We start from the raw sequence: 16,907 nt of genomic DNA on the forward strand, positions 1-16,907 counted from the left end.
TAAAAAATATCTATTGAATTGACACACATAAGTTAAAGGTTGTTTGAATATTCATGTCTGATTAAAACACAGTAAAGATTGGAACCTGCTTTAGGCAAATGGCAGTGTTGACAGTGTTTGTTAGCAACTGCACCCCTCCCTCCCCTTTGTCTCTGCCCTAATAGCACCCAGCACTGCCTTCAGATGGCAAAATGTCCCCATACTATGGTGCCCCCAAATAGAGAGGCACTCTTGTAGCAGATAACTGAAAGACTCAGATCTTTCCTGACTCCTACTACCATCCCTCAGAATTTATCTGACCTGTGTCATATTCCCTCAGTGCCTGGCTCTGTTAGAATTAATTGGACAAACTGAGGCAATCATGAGTAATACTGTCCACACATTCCCCTTCCAGGGCACATTTGTCCTTTAACAGGAATTTCTCCATCTTAGCCTATAGAGGTGGGTGTTTCAAATCTTGTAATAGTCAATGGAGAAGACAATTGAAGGCAGAAAGGCATTCTAGGGGCCATGAAATGAAGCAACTACAAGGCAACTAGCTACCCTGCCTACACATTGGCAGTTTCCATTAACCATTAAACAATGCCCCCCTCAAAAAAGTATGAAAGATACTAGCATGATGTCTAGAACAGAATGAGTACTTAAAAATGCTGGTTGAATTAGAATCTAAAACATTTAATTGAGTAGGCACAAGAGGCAACTTTAATAGGGCCTACTATACCAGCACTGTCTGTGATAATGGAAATATTCCATGTTGCACTGTCCAATATATGTGGATATGGAGCACGTGAAATGTGGATCGTGTAACTGAGAAATGGAATCTTTAATTTTTTAATTTCAAATAATTTTAACTCAAATAGCTACATGTGGCTAGTGGCTACCAAATTGAACACATGTCTAGAGACTCATTAGACATGTAAAACACATTTAAAGTGGATGCCTACCTCTCATCAGTGTCCTTGTTAAAAACCTGAGTCTTGTTCTGGCTGATGTGGCTCAGTGGATTGAGTGCCAACATGCAAACCAGAGGGTCACTGGTTTGATCCCCTGTCAGGTCACATGCTTGGGTTGCAGTCCAAGTCCCCAGCAGGAGTCCCTCAAAAGGCAACCACACATTGATGTTTCTTGCCCTCTCTTTCTCCCTCCCTTCTCTTCTCTAAAAATGAATAAATAAAATCTCTTAAAACAAACAAAAAAAGCTGAGTTTTTTCTAAATTAGACCAAGACCTGAAATTCTTCTATTTCAAGTGATGCCTTTCTGTTTTAGGAGAAAGAAGTATAGGGGACTTTCGGGGGCTGGTTTCAGAGGGTTTTGTTCTCACATTCAAGCTAGAGTACCTGTCATTTCCAATCAAAGTATCTTTGAAATAAAGAGTAGCTGAACGTTGCAATGTCCTGCAAGAGCCAGTGAGGTTTGCCTGAATGTAAGCCCTACACTTGACAAGACAAATACCTCTGACTGGACTTCCTTGACACAAAGTTCTGCACCAACCCAGAGTGTCCTCCCAAACCAAGGGTGGGAAATTACTTTTAAAAGTCTAACCAGTTTAACCCAAGTTAGAAAAACTTGCCTTTTTTCCTAGAATAAAAAGGCTTTATTTGCTCTTCATGCTTTTGGAACACATTTGAGGGAACTGATTTTTATTTCAGCAATAAGGTGAACTATTTTGTATAACTACCAATCCAGGGTATTGTGAAGATGGCTTTTCAAGAGTTGCTTCACATCAGGATTACACTGTGGAAATTTTATAAGGCTGCTTACAACTTTTAAGTATACTAGCATGATGTCTAGAACAGAATGAGTACTTAAAAATGCAGGCAGGGACAATGAGGACCATGGATCCCAGGAGCTCACCAGAAATCAATTATTCTACTTGTAGAATGGGTAGACCATTTGCTTCCTGACAATACAGGGCAATAAATCAGCTTTTTGACCTTAGGTAATGACACACTGCTTGACTTAGAGGGTAGAAAGGAATAGTTTCCCAATTCTTCTGGTGTTTCACACTCTTTACCAGAAGGTACTCTTCTGTTTCCCCCCAGCATCCTCTTCCTTTTTTCCTTTATCCTCATAAAATTCAATGATAAATAGTAAATACACATGGTTAGGGATGATGAGGCCAGGAGAGAAGGAAATCATTCCAGTTTTTTCTTTCCCTGAAATCTAGATCTGTGAACATGTCTGAAGAAGCAAGGTCAGTATTAAGAATCATTTGTGTTGCCTAAACTGGGAGTACACATTTGGAGCAGAATGAAGAAATTTAGCCAGAGTATTTATTACCTAATTGTTGTGATCCTGGAAAGTATAGGGGTAAATAATTAAGTACCCTGCCAAATGATTCTGTCCTTGACTGTTCTCTTCAGCATTCTTGTCAATAACTTGGATAATGTTACCCAAAACAAGCTAATCAAATTTGTAGATGACATAACAGGAGTGACAGCTAATAAACTTGTTAACCAAATAAGTATTTAAAAGTCTGGGTCAAAACTCCAAGGATATTTTCAAAGGGTAGAATGTGCCCCCCCAAAAAAGGTGTTTAGGTACAAAAACTTAGCAGCATATATCCAAGGTCAGGGGAAGCTTGGCTTGACAGAAGTTCCTTAACAAGATAACTAGGACATAAACTAAAGACCACAAAGTAAAAGTAGATGCTATAGAATTCTACAGTGGGTTGGTTAAAAAAATCAATGCCTGATGAATATATGATGTCTAGTCCAAAAATAGGCAGTGGGGAGCATCAGTTCACTATCTTCTGGGTGGGTTCAATCTCACTTACAGTATGGTGCTCAGTCCCAGACACTAGACTCTAAGAGTGGGATTTAACAAACTGAAACATGTCAAGAGGAAGATGGACAGAGTGATGAAGGCCTGGGATCTATGACATATATCTGAAGTGCTAGGGCTGATTATCCTGAAGAAGAGAAGGCACAGACAGGTAATATGTATACCTACAGATGTTTAAAAACATGCCATTAGAAAAGGGGGTAGATATTTTCTGTGAGCTTCAGATATCAGGAACCATAGGTGATAAAAATCAGAGAGGAAGATTTGCATTCTGTACCATAAGGACATTTATAATAATTAGAGATACCCAAAAGTAGAATGTACTTCTGTGGGAAGCAGTGAGTCCACCATCATCAGAAGTGTTTCAGAGGAGATAAAATCCCAAACTATCAATCAAACTATAGAGGGGATTTCGGAGGCTGAAGGGGGTGACCTAGGCCATTACATGCAATATTAAGTATTTAATGCTAAGGAATTCAAGTAGGATGGGAAATAAAAGCATGTCTTCCTGACTGTTTATATGGTTTTGTTTTTAATTATAAAATATTTTAAGCATATATAAAATAAGGTAACAAACAACCATTAGTTAGCTTTTAAGAATAATTTTCATTTAGGGTCCATGCTCACCCTCAACCCCCATTATTGGCTGCAAAATTTTCTTAAAAACTAGCTTTCAAGCATTACTCATAATAGCCAACGCATGGAAACAAAGTGTCCTTCAATAGATGACTGGATAAAGAATATGTGGTACGTATATACAGTGGAATATGACTCAGTCATTAGAAAAAAATGAAATACTGCCATTTTCAATAACATGAGGGGATCTTGAGAATATCATGCTAAGCTAAATAAGTCATCTGGGAGAGGACAAAAACTATATGATTTCACTCATAAGTAGAATATAAAACAGAAAGCAAAAAATGAACAAACAAAACTCATAGACAATGACAACAGTTTGGTAGTTACCAGAGGGAAGGAAAATAGTGGGAGGATGAGGAGGGTAAAGAGTATCAAGTATATGGTGATGGAAGGAGATTAGACTTTGGGTGGTAAGCACACAATGCACTATACTAATGATATATTATAAAATTGTACACTTGAAACTAATATAATGTTATTAACAAATGTCACTTCAAAAATTGTAATTTAAAAAATAAAAATAAACAATGCCAGCACAAAAAAAATAAACTTGAAAAATAAAGAAAATGGCTATCAAATGTTATATGGCATGAATATTAAACTTGAAGTTATTATGTCCATCACAAATCTTACAGCTAATTCAAAGACATCACAAGACTTCATAACTTTTCTGCCCAACTTTAGAAATTGTTTCATGACCATGACGGGACCACTGGATCATTCAGTTTTTCTTTTTTTAATTTAATTTAATTTATTTATTTATTTAATTTATACAACATGTTTATTCTATTACAGTTGTCTCAATTATTCCCCCTTTACTGCCCTCCACCCATCCCACCCCTATCCCCGACTTCCACAGTCAATTCCCACTCTGTTGTCCATGTCCGTGGGTCATTCATACATGTTCTTTGTCTAGTCCCTTCCCCTTCTTTCCACCATTGTCCTCTTTCCCCATCCCCTCTGGTCACTTTCAGTCTGTTCCATGTTTCCGTGCCTCAGGTTTATTTTGTTCGTTAGTTTATTTTGTTGAATAGAGTTCACTTATAGGTGAGATCATATGGTATTTGTCTTTCATCAACTGGCTTATTTCACTTAGTTTAATGTCCTCCAGTTCCATTGATGTTGTTGCAAAAGGTAGGAGTTCCATATCTCTCTCTCTTTCTTTCTTAAATGGAGAGTAATTTTTTTTATTTTTTTAATGTCAAAGTTAATTATAAAATATTAAAAAAATTTAAAACCATTATAAAGTCTTAGCAATTAAACCAACATGACACCAGCACAAAAATCATCAAGTAGATCAATGAAATATAATGAGCATTCTAGAGACAAACGTATATATCTGTCTAACAATATATGATTAAGTTGATATTTCAAATCATGGGGAAAATAAGGCTTATTCAACAAACAAGATGCATGGACTACTATTACTTAAAATAAAACAAATATAGAGCCCTATTTCACACATTATACAAGAAATATTCAGGTGAGTTAAAAATCAACATGTAGAATCTAAGGAGTTTTAGAAGAAAACAGAACTAATATTTTTCATGATCTGAAGTAAAATATTCAAACCCAGAAGTTATAAATACTGACAATATGACTTATTAAACATTTGACTATACAGTAATATACATATAAATAAGTTAAAGGACAAGGAATAGAAAAGTATTTACAACACATCTAAAACATAGTTAATAGGGGTTTTTTTGTTGTTTTTTTTTTAGGGAAAAAAGTTCTACAAACCTTTAATCAATAAATGGATAAAGAAAACCAAAGAGTCATGTAAAGCTTTTTTTAAAAAATAATAGAAATAGACAAGAAATATACTAAAACACGTTTAGTTTCAACAAATAGTAAAGGAACAATTAAAATAACATCATTGTCACAATCAGATTAATGAGTATTAAAAATATTGGTAATATCAAGTATTGGCAACTCTGAAAGGAACTGAGTATTCATAGAAACTTTATCTTCATCTTAAAGCAGGCCCTTTAGCATATTTTGCAGTGCTGGTTTGGTGGGGTGTAGTCTTTTAGCCTTTTTTTTTGTCTGGGAAACCCCTTATTTCGCCCTCTATTTTAATTGAGAGCCTTGCTGGGCAGAGCAGTCTTGGTTGCAGGCCTTTGCTTTTCAATACTTGGCATATTTCTTGCCATTGCCTTCTGGCTTGCAGTGTTTCTGTTGAGAAGTAAGCTGCTAGCCATATTGGGGCTCTCTTATATGTTACTACCTCTTTCTCCCTTGCTTGCTTTAGGATTCTCTGTTTGTCTTTGATATTTGCCATTTTAATGCTGATGTGTCTTGGAGTGGGCCTCATTGGGTTCCCCTTGAATGGGACCCTTTGCGCTTCCTGGACTTGTGTGATTTTTTCTCTCCTCCAATTAAGGAAGTTTTCCATCATTACTTTTTCAAACAGGTACTCTATCCCTTCCTCATCTTCTTCTCCTTCTGGCGTCCCTTTTATACAGATATTATTAAATTTCAGGTTGTCCTGTATTTCCCTAAATGCCTCTTCATTCTTTTTGAGCCTTTTTTCATTTTCTTCCTCTTTCTGGGAGCTTTTATCTACCTTGCCCTCCAGCTCGCCTATTCAGTCCTCAGCTTCATCCAGCCTGCTTTGGATTCCTTCTCCTGTGTTCTTCAATTCAGAAATTGTATTCTTCATCTCCTCTTGTCTCTTATTGATAGTTTCTATGTCCTTTTTCATGTTGATATAGTTTGCAGTTAGTTCCTCATAGTTTCCCTTTAGCTTTTGGTAATTCTCTCTGAGCTCACTGAGCTCATTGAGCTTCCTTAGAAATGTTGTTTGGAACTCAGTATCTGATAGTTTACTTGCTTCTATTTCATTTAATTTTCTTTCTGGGGATTTCTTCTTTCCCTTCGAGTGGGGGGGTATTTCTTTGTCTTCCCATTATTTTTGAAACTCTTTGTTTTTGCTTTTGATTCTTAGGATGATCTGTCTTGATTTCTTGACTTTGTGGTGTGAACTTCTGTGGTTGGAGACTGCTGTTTTTACTTTCTGGATCTGCCTCTGATGGTGTCAGATGTTGACCCTGTCTGACCTTAAAGAGTCTGTTCAAGACTTCCAGTAATCTACTATCTGTGGCTGTCTCCTTCAGCTGTTAATCTATTCACTCTGCACTCAGCAGGCCACCTTAGATAGCTCAGGGCAAGGTGGAGTCCCTCCTGGGGGTGGGGTTATTGGGTCCACTCAAGCTGCTGTTATATGGGGGAGGAGTCTGCACTGGAATCCCGCCAGCTACTCTTCTCCATTCTCTCCCCAAAGCCTCTGTCTCCGTGTCTCCTCATTGTCACCAGATGTCTCTGCACTTTTAGCCAGGGATCTACTTTCTGTAGCTGCCACTCTGTACTCAGCAGGCAGCTTAGACAGCACAGGGTGGGGTGGGCTCCCACCTGGAGGCAATGCTATTGGGTCCTTTGATGCTAGTGCCACTCAGGGGGAGTGATCTCTGCCTGAGTATGGTGGCTGTTGCCGCATGGGGGAGGAGTCAGCACCAAGATCCCACTGGCTACTCTCTTAGTTCTCTTCCCAAAGCCTACTTCCCCAGTCTCTCCTCAGGTGTCTCTAGCCCACTCTCTTCTGCCTTTGCCTGAGACCAGGGTAAGTGGCTGCAAATAAAAATTTATGCGTTGGCCCTTTAAACAGTTCTTTACATCTCCAGCTGCCTTTCTCTGGCAGAGAACAACCCTGTGCTTTTCACAGCTGGCTGTTTTCTGTGTATCATTTGGGCTCTGGTGCTGTGGGCTAGAGATCCCCACTTTTGGTTTGGACCTCGCTCTTCTTGGGGCAGATCCAACTGGCCATCTCAATATCCTTCTGGTGCTGCCACCCATGGGCACCCCGCCCGCCTTCTCAGGTCTGTACCGCACTCCTTACCAATTAGATTGCACTAAAGCTGATTCTTCTATCCGAGGTTACAAGGCTCCTTTCTTGCCATTTTTCAGTTGTTTGTTCCAGGTGATTTCTCCACAATTTAGCTGTAATTCCAGGTTGGTCCTGGGAGGAGGTCAGTGTGACTTCCACTCACTCTCCGCCATGTTGATTCTCTCCATTTAGTTTTTCAATTAAGAATTGTAATAAACCCATGTAAAATGAGTTGCAAGTCAAGACAGGCCCCTGACTACTTTAGATGACTGATGGAGATCCATGGGTGAATGACAGAGGCTGGGAAGAATGATGATACTTTTGAGTTATTTGTTATGAGGGTGATTACTGGGAGTCAAAACACCAATAGTACCCAATAGCACTTACTGACACTCATAAAGTAGCTTTCATAATTTTTCAAATGAATGTTTCAGCTATTATTCCTGTTTATTCTCGGCACATCCCTCTGAGGTGGGCTGGGCAGGTATTAGTTCTGCTGGCTTACAAATGACAGACAGCCCTAAAACCCAGTAAGGTAACTGGCTCAGGTTCATACAAAAATTTAAGCGCTGAAACATAGAAAGACCCATTACAGTGCAAAAACAATGAAAAATAATTTTTAAAATATTGATAGCAGATACCATTTATCAATTGAACACAGACCTATGTGAGAGTCATAATACACATAATATATTGTTGTGTGTTTTATTCAATACATACAACAATGCTATGAATAGGTCTATTACCCCAAGGGTTATAGATATGGGAATGAAGTTTGGAGAGTTTAAGTAACTATCCCAATGCCAGTAATTTGACATCAAAAATAAACTCCAGATCTCTCCACCTCCATTGCTGACAACTCAAATCCAAACTACTATTATCTCTCACATAGATTATAGAAATAGCATCCCAAATGTTCCCCCTGCTTTCATTGTTGCCACCTTAAATATACTGTTCATAGAGCAGTCAGGTAAATCTCTTTTTTCATGTTTTAGAAAAATATTTATTTTCTTAGTTTTATTTTTACACATTTTAATATAAATGTAATTATTATAGCATGTTCAATCCTTCCCTTCACTCTCCTTCCCCTCTAGTAACCACTATATTGTTGTCAGTGTCTACAAGTTTTGTTTGTTTTGTTTGTTCATTTTTTGTTTACATTACAACACATAGTATAGTACAGTATTGGTACAGTATGCAATATTTACAGTGTGTATACTGCATACAGTATATATACAAAATGTGTTGGTCTCCTTTTACTTAGCATATCTTTTTAAACTTTTTATTAAAGTATAGTTGACATACAGTATTTTATTACTTTCAGGTGTATAACATAGTGATTCAACATTTATATACTTTACAATGTGATCAGCACAAGATTAGGAACAATCCATCACTGTGCAAAGCTATTACAATATTATTAACTATACTCCTTTTACCACACTACATTTCCATAGCTTATTTATTTTATAACTGAAAATGAAATCAAAACAACAATTAAATACCACCTCACACCTGTCAGAATGGCTATTATCAAAAAGTTCACAAATAACAAGTGTTGGTGATAATGTGGAGAAACGGGAATTGTCATGCATTGTTGGTGGGATTGTAAATGGTGCAGCCACTATAGAAAATAGTGTGGACATTCCTTGAAAAATTACAAATAGAACTGTCATACTACCCAGAAATTCCACTTCTGGGTATTATTGGAAGGAAACAACAACACTAATTCAAAAAATAGAAGCATCTCCATGTTCATTGCGGCATTATTTACAATTGTCAAGATAGAGAAGCAGTCTAAGTTCCAACAATAGAAGATTAGATAAAGAAGATGTGGTACAATATTACTTGGCCATAAAATCAATGAAATCCTGACATTTGTGACAACATGGATGGACCTAGAGGATATTGTGCTAAGTGAAATAAGTCTGATAGAGAAAGACAAATACCATAAGATTTCACTTTTATGTTCAATCTAAAAAAAAAAAGAACAAATAAAAAACCAACTCATACAAACAGAGAACAAATTGATGATTACCAGAGGGGAGAGGGGTGGGGATGGGTGAAAAGGTGAAGGGGAATAAGAGGTACAAACCTCCAGTTATAAAATAAATATGTCATGAAGATTCACTGTATAGGAAAAACTTTTAAAAATATAAAACAGTGCATGGAATACCCTTAATCAAAATCTTTCTAAGATTTCCTCCCATGGTCCTCAGAATAAAATCTAAATTCCTTGCCAGTGTCCTACAAGGCCCTTCATGGTTGAGTCCTTGCCTCCCACAAGACTCATCATACACCTTCCTCCACTTTCCAGCCAGGCTAGTCTTCTTTCGGTGCCTCAAACACATGGAGGACATGGTAGTCACACATCATAATCACACAGTGGTATAATTATTTTATTAATATTTGCTGCCTATACTAGACTGTAAGTGCCATGAAAACAAGGGTCCTGTTTTGTTCACTGCTGTATCCTAGCACACAGACAGTGTTTGTCACACAGTAGAAACTCAAAATTTTATTTGCTGAATGAATATATTAATTAATGAATAAGCAAAAAAATTAAAACTCCTGAGCTCCAATACTTAACCATATTTCCTTTATATAAAAATGCCTAACAATTACCCCCTTACTCCAACCCATTGTAGCACCTCTCCTGCCATTTCTGACACTGCTATGGAAGGGTGGTTTGTACTTACAGTTGCAAACTAATATTTCCAAAATACATGTGTTTATATGTTAATACCTGCATTTGCAGGCTGTTATATTCAAGTAAGATCAAAGGTTGATAATGAGTGTTTTCTTTGCCAGCATTTAGATACATGCCATGCAATTGCAAAAACAACTAGTTAGACTGTTGGAAGGCAGTGTACTTCTGAGAGATGAACAAAATGTTCAAGAGAATTAACTTGAAGATGGTAATAAAACCATGGAATCTTCAGCTGGAGAATGGGGCTGACACCTTATGCTGACTCTGGTACATATAAGTATTCACTGTGGTTACTAGAACTCAAGACCTAAGAGGGTTCAGGGCGATAGGGAAGCTGATCTATATGAACCCAGAAGTATTAGCTGGCTACTCCATACCCACCCTGCCACCTCTGTCCTTTATGTAATTCTCCCTCTGTTACATCCCCAGGTTAAACACAAATGGAGAACATAAGGGCAATTTAAGATATCTGCTTTTATGGTAGGCTTTGAAGAGTCCAAGGTATTCAACTTTCCTAGCTTTCGTACACTAAGATTACTCCTTTGGGAACTTCTAGATACATACTCATTTTCATAAGATTAAAGACCTTGTTCTCTGTGTAGAGAAGGTCATAAGGCAAACCTGTAGCTTCCAAATGAGGGGTAAGGAAGGAGAAAGGAACAGTGAGTGATGTTGCCACACAAGGGATAATTGGCAATGTTTCAAGACTTCTTGGGTTTCACAACTGAGGAGTAGTGGTAGTGTTACTGGCATCTAATGGGTAGAGTCCAGAGATGCTGCTAAACATCCTACAATGTGCAGGACAGTCTCCCACAACAAAGAATTATCCAGCCCAAAATGTTACTAGTGCCTGTGAAGGTTGAGAAACCCTGAGCTGACTCACTTGCAAATATGCATGTATTAGTCCATTAACGGCTCATACACAGAGCAGATTCTTGCAGAGATTAGATTTGGGGTGGGTAGATTTTGATCAGACATTTCAAACAGAAATGAGAAAGAGAAATCAGATAGCAGTGCCAATGGGAAAAGATTAGGGAAACGACTGGAAACAGGTGACTGGGTAGGAGACTATTCTCATAGTCTGAGACAAAGAATGAGAACCTGAACTGAAGATGAATGGGAAACAGATACCCTATATGCTGTAGAGGTAGAATTGATGAAGCATCAAAAAGCAATGATATAGGAATATGAAGCAAAGAGAGAAGGCAAAGATGAACTTTAAGACTCTATCTTGGGAGACCAGAAGAAGAGTGATGCATTAGGAAAAACAGGGACAAAAGGAACAGATGTGCGGGTAAAGGATGGGAGTGGAGAAATAATATGCTAAGTGCGTGATGCCGTGAAGGCCTCCAGTGACGCTGTTTTATGAGCAGTTACAAATGTGGATGTGGAACTCAGGAGTGTGTCTGAAGCTAGAGGTTTCTACCTGAAATCCACCTTGCTTGGCTCATATCAGGAGCTCCATAAATATTTGTTGAATAAAAAAAAAAAGCAGTAAGAAGAGAAGGCCAAGAACAAACTCTCTGGGCACATCTTCATCAAAGGAGTGGACAAAGATGAAACAGAAAATGGGCAGTTAGGGAGTGAAGACCAGCAAGGTTAAGTGGCCTTGAAACAGGAGAGGAGAGTTTAAAGGGGGAGGATTTGGCCAACAATATCAAATGTTGCACAGCGGTCAAGGTCAATGATGTCACTGAATAGAGTTGGATTTTACAGTGAGCAGGTCATCATCAAACCTGTAAAAGCAAGTTCAGTAGAGTGATGGGAGCAGACACTAGGTTGCAGATGCAAAAGACTGCAAGGTCCTCATTGTCCCATCATTAGGGATGGTGCTAAAGAAGTAGTTAGAGTGATAGTTTATGGAAGTGGCAGGGACTTAGGGGCAGTAGGATCTTTTAGCAGAATTTTAGCCTGAGAGGAAGAAAGCAGCATAGAGACACTAAAGGCACAAACTTGAAGAGCTAATAGCCATTACATACCTCCTGAGTACATCAACTGTATTTTTTAAGCTTCCTGTAAAACTAAGTTGAGGTTATATGCAATTGAATTTGATGTATCATGGGGCACTCAAGAGGCCCAATAAGTAAAGGTAGGTTTAATTGAAGGAAGAGCTACCTAAACATCAGAGCTGCCTTGCAAGGGAAGAGCTGTTTTTAAGTACTGCGCCCCCTTGTCACTAAGTGTTCAAGGAGAGATAATATGACCTCTTGAGAGATGGTTCCTGTACTGAATGGGAAGTTGGACTAGATTATTAGTATCAAAACTTTTGGACTTCTCAGACGAGTAATATTGTAAGCAGGGAAAAAAAGGTGAGTAGAGTGTAGATTGATCTAGAGTTACCAATTTTAAAATTTTACTATGTTAAGTATATTAGTTTTCTATTTACTATTCTAACAAATTACCACAGATCGAGTGGCTTAAAATAACATGTTTATTATCTTCCAGTTCTGTAGGTCATATGTCTAGTAGGGGTCTCACTGGGTTAAAATCAAAGTGCCAGCAGTGCTGCATTACTGTCTAAATGCTCTAATAGATGGAGCATTCATTTTCTTGACTTTCCCACATTCTAGAGCCAATAACTTCCCTTAGCTCATAACCTCCTCCACCTTCAAAGCTAACAATGCCTGGTCAAGTTTTTCTCATATCACATCACTGTGATACTGACTCTTAGTTGCATCTGCAGCCTTAATTTCCCTTTACCACATAACCTAATTCAGAGGTTTGGAGGATTAAGACATGGGCATGTTTTGGGAGGCATATATATGATATACAAGGTCTGTCCAGAAGGTATCTACCCATGTAATATGAAAAATAGAGACATGTATTGAAGAAGGTACAAGAAACATTATACACAGGAAAACGATGCCTCAGTCCCCTTCAAAGTAGATACCTTGGGACCTCACACAGTTCTCCCAATTGCCATCAGCTGCCCCATTGTATTTGCCTGAATCTCATCGATGGTCTGAAATCTCTTCCCTTTCAAAGGTGATCTTACTTTGGGGAAAAGCCAGAAGTGGCAGGGTGCCAAATCTGGGCTGTAAAGGAGTTGAGTCACCTGGGTGATTTGATGTTTCACCAAAAAATTCTGCATGAGACGTGATGCACTAGTGGGCACGTTGTCATGATGAAGCTGCCAATCAGCAGTTGCCCATAGCTGTGGCCTTCTGAATCATCCAAATAGTTTCCATGGAGGAGTGTTCAAGCTTAATGCAAAATCTGATGCAGATTCATTGCTCTACTCACTCAGTCATTTTGAATGCGAAGGCCACACAGTACACATGCTCACTCAACAGCATCGACTGCCCCCACTGACTACAGCGAAGTCATCATTGTTCATGCGCGTGCATTCCATTCCACCCTCCTTGGCTGCCAAGTTACATCAATGTCACGCAAACTGTTTTCATTATAACAATGGCTGGACTTCTGGACAGACCTCATATATACATACATATTTAACAGGCACACCTCATTTTGTTGTAGTTTGCTTTATTTCACTTCACAGATGTAGTGAATGTTTACAAGTTGAAGGCAAGGACCTCCACCAGCAAAAAGATTTCAACTCACTTTATCACAATGGCCTGGAACTGATGACATGTATAATTTATTATCAACATCATCATTATAGAACAAAAAGGACCTTATATACAATGCTAGAAAATAGGAATTACATAGGTAAAGTGATTGACCTTTGTAAAAACAAAACAAAAAAAATAGTTGTCAGCCTTACTCCAATACATGCTCATACACACACATATGCATATTTCACCAGACTGAAAACTTCACCATAGATGGACCAACACCACAGCTTTAGAAAGCATTGGACTATGTGATCTCTTAAGGACCCTCCCAGCTCTAAGCCTCTTTGATCCCCTGCAATTCACTCTACTGTGGCATTACCTGGAGAAACTTCTTGCAGTATATCTCTAGTTTGTTTGTTCATTCATAGCTATATTTTTCTTCTTCCTGCTTGTTTCAAATGTGATCAAATCAGCAAGAGACTTCTGCTTCCTTTTTTCCCCTGATTTGAAAGGCTATGAAAGTGTTCTGCAAATGGTATGAAATATTGTTATTTTGATCTTTGGGGTATTCAAATTGTTTGACATTTTTGTAACAGTGCCTTTTGCAATATGGGTGGTGTAATTAGCTGCCATACTGTACATTAACAATACCTGTCCCAACTCTACAGATTTAGGACTATAAATACAAGCGTGACAGCTGGCTCCAGCCTTGCTTGTCATTTACCATTGAAAGGAATGCTGCCGAGCTACACTAGAGTCCGCAGGAATCCAGAATGTAGTCAGAAATGACATCTTCAATGAGAAGAATTTGGTGTTTTTCTAGAAGGAAAAGATAAGACAGGCAACCAAGATATTTTGTACTGGGAAGGTACAGAGGCCCCAAGTGGGGACAATATATTACTAGCAGGAAGGCATTACTTAGGGATGGGAAAAGTCAGAGGACAGCTGCACATACTCAAACCAAATTAATATGGTTTCTTCCTCAACCCATTACTACCAAGGAATGAGAATAAGAAAGAACACTTAAGAACTGGATAGGGAAGGTGAAAAAGAAGAAAAGCTGTGCTAACTTGGTACTCAGTGTGAGGTCCAGGACAGTGGTTACTGTGGTTAATAGAAGACAAATTATGCTAAAAAGAGCTGGCTAGAGGAAAGAAACAGAAAAAGAACTATTTATTTGCCAAGTTATAAGTAGGCACTGAGCTAAGTATTTCCATGTACCATTTCATTTACTGCTCTCCTTATGACAATAATGAAAATCAACACTTATAACTTAAGGAATACTTAATATTTTAGTTATCACATTTATTATTGTCTTTTCCCTTCACTAATAGATAAGTTCCAAAAGGACAGGATCTTTTTTCTCTCCCATATCTCACAATACCTATAACAGTGCTTTCATATAGTAGATGCTCAATAAATATTTGTTTCATGAAAAATAGCTAGCATTAATTGAGTATCTATTATGTGCCAGACATTGTTATAGATGCTTCCCATGAATGAACTCATTTTAACTTTCACAACCAATGCTGAAACAGACATTATTATCCCAATTTTACAGATGAAGAAACTGTGTCAGAAGCACAGAGATATTAAGCAACTTGCCTCAAGTGATGGATTCATGATTTCAACCTGTATGGTATAATTTCATAAATTTCCTTCATAATTATTATCTTATACTGAGGTTCAGAGAGATTAAGTAACTTGCACGAAGTTATGCAGCTTAACACTGGTAGAGCCATGAACTGTTGCCCTTTTCTCTTCACTTCGACACTTGATAAGATTGCCAAGATAACTGCTACTTCCTGCATCATTTTACGAAGGACTAGTCTCCTGAGATAAAGAAATGGATGTGGTTCACTAAGGATTTACATTAAGGTAACAGACTTTGCCAAAAAAAATCATGAGTCCCCCAAAATCACCAATCTGCCACCTGCTGTCATTGTTGGTATTTGGGGCTAGGGAAAGTGAGAGAAGCAGCCAGCAGATGAGTCATGGGAAACCCCTACTGTATCTGTCTATTTATTCTATGCTGAGAGCAAGAAGGGTAAGTCACTTTCATGCCAGTCAAATCCTGACCCATGCTGCCCTAGATAGCTCTGGAGTAGAGATGCTGATAAAGCATTTCTAAGTGACTGGTTCATAACTCATTACATGACCTTGTGCAAGACACTTCCTCCTTGTGTCACAGTTTTTTTTATGATAGGAAGGTGTCAGTGGAACTCTGATGAATCAGAAGAGGTCCACTTTATCTCCCATATATTGAACTTTTCCCCATAAAATTTAATTTGAAGAAAGCATTTCACACTAAAGACCATGCTTGAAAAATCACTGAATAAAATAGTCCTTTAAGTTCCTTATAGCTTAAACATTCTAAAAAATCTAAAAACATAGACACCGTACTTTGGGTCAGCTCAGTGTTCCATTCAGCCTTATCTTCTGCAGCCAAGAATAGGACCAGGACCAGAGATACATCATGACAGGCCATTCCCAGGCCCCATATGCTCCAGTTTCTCTCAAAGGCCATTAACCCTATCCTCATGTGGTAGTTATCTTTGCCACTGGGACTTCTACTAACATTCCTTTTATATTTTGAGGTAGAGCAAGGGTAACTATGTACAATAGTGTTTGCAGGGCAGCTGCACCTGTTTTATATGAAGGGAACAGAACATTTACAGATTTTTCTCTTAACACTCTTCTTGTTGGAGTGCACTGCCATATGTCTGCCTGTTGGACCACAGTAGCCTACTGTTCCCTGAGGGTTGCTGCTGATCTATAATACTCTATAATCCCTTGCCTGAGCCACAACTAAATCTGTAAGCTTCATTTTGAATTTTTATTTTCTCTAGGTTCCTTCACACCTGCTCACTCACACATTTTTATAAGGTCTTTCTTTGTCTCATTCTGCTTGTCATCATATACAAGCTTAAAAATTTCACTGAGTGCTCCTTTCTGGAGTTTGGGTTTTACCTACACAACTTGATTCCCTTCTTATAAAGTTTTAAAACAAGCAAAAATAACTTCATATAGTTTAGGTGTGTGTGTTCGTATATTTTTAAAAGACCAAGGTAATGATAAATACAAAATCCAAGATAATAGTTACATCAGAGAGCAGGAGAGGTCAAAACGGGTAGACAGAATAGAGGAGGAAGACACAGGTAAAAATAAGGTATCAATAATGTTATAGTTCTTGGATTGCTGGTCTTATGTGTGTTGTATTTTTTAAAAAGTATTGATTAGCACTACAGTAGAAAATCAGAAAGCGGAACTGATAAAACAACATCCAATGACACAGTTGAATCCAGGGTTGGGGAACCCCACCATCCAGAAGTCAATCAATTAGGCTCCAGAACCCTCTTTACAAAAAGA

The 16,907-nt window shown here is 38.2% G+C and overlaps 1 protein-coding gene across 1 annotated transcript in view; it reads left to right on the forward strand.

The window, feature by feature from the left end:
* Positions 1-16,907, forward strand: part of GRIA3 (glutamate ionotropic receptor AMPA type subunit 3) — a 393,069-nt gene that overhangs the window by 63,070 nt on the left and 313,092 nt on the right. The window lies entirely within an intron of this gene.

Source organism: Pteronotus mesoamericanus, unplaced genomic scaffold (genome assembly GCF_021234165.1).
Source record: "Pteronotus mesoamericanus isolate MK-2021 breed Mesoamerican mustached bat unplaced genomic scaffold, CSHL_Meso_final contig_40, whole genome shotgun sequence".
NCBI classification, from domain to species: Eukaryota; Metazoa; Chordata; class Mammalia; order Chiroptera; family Mormoopidae; genus Pteronotus; species Pteronotus mesoamericanus.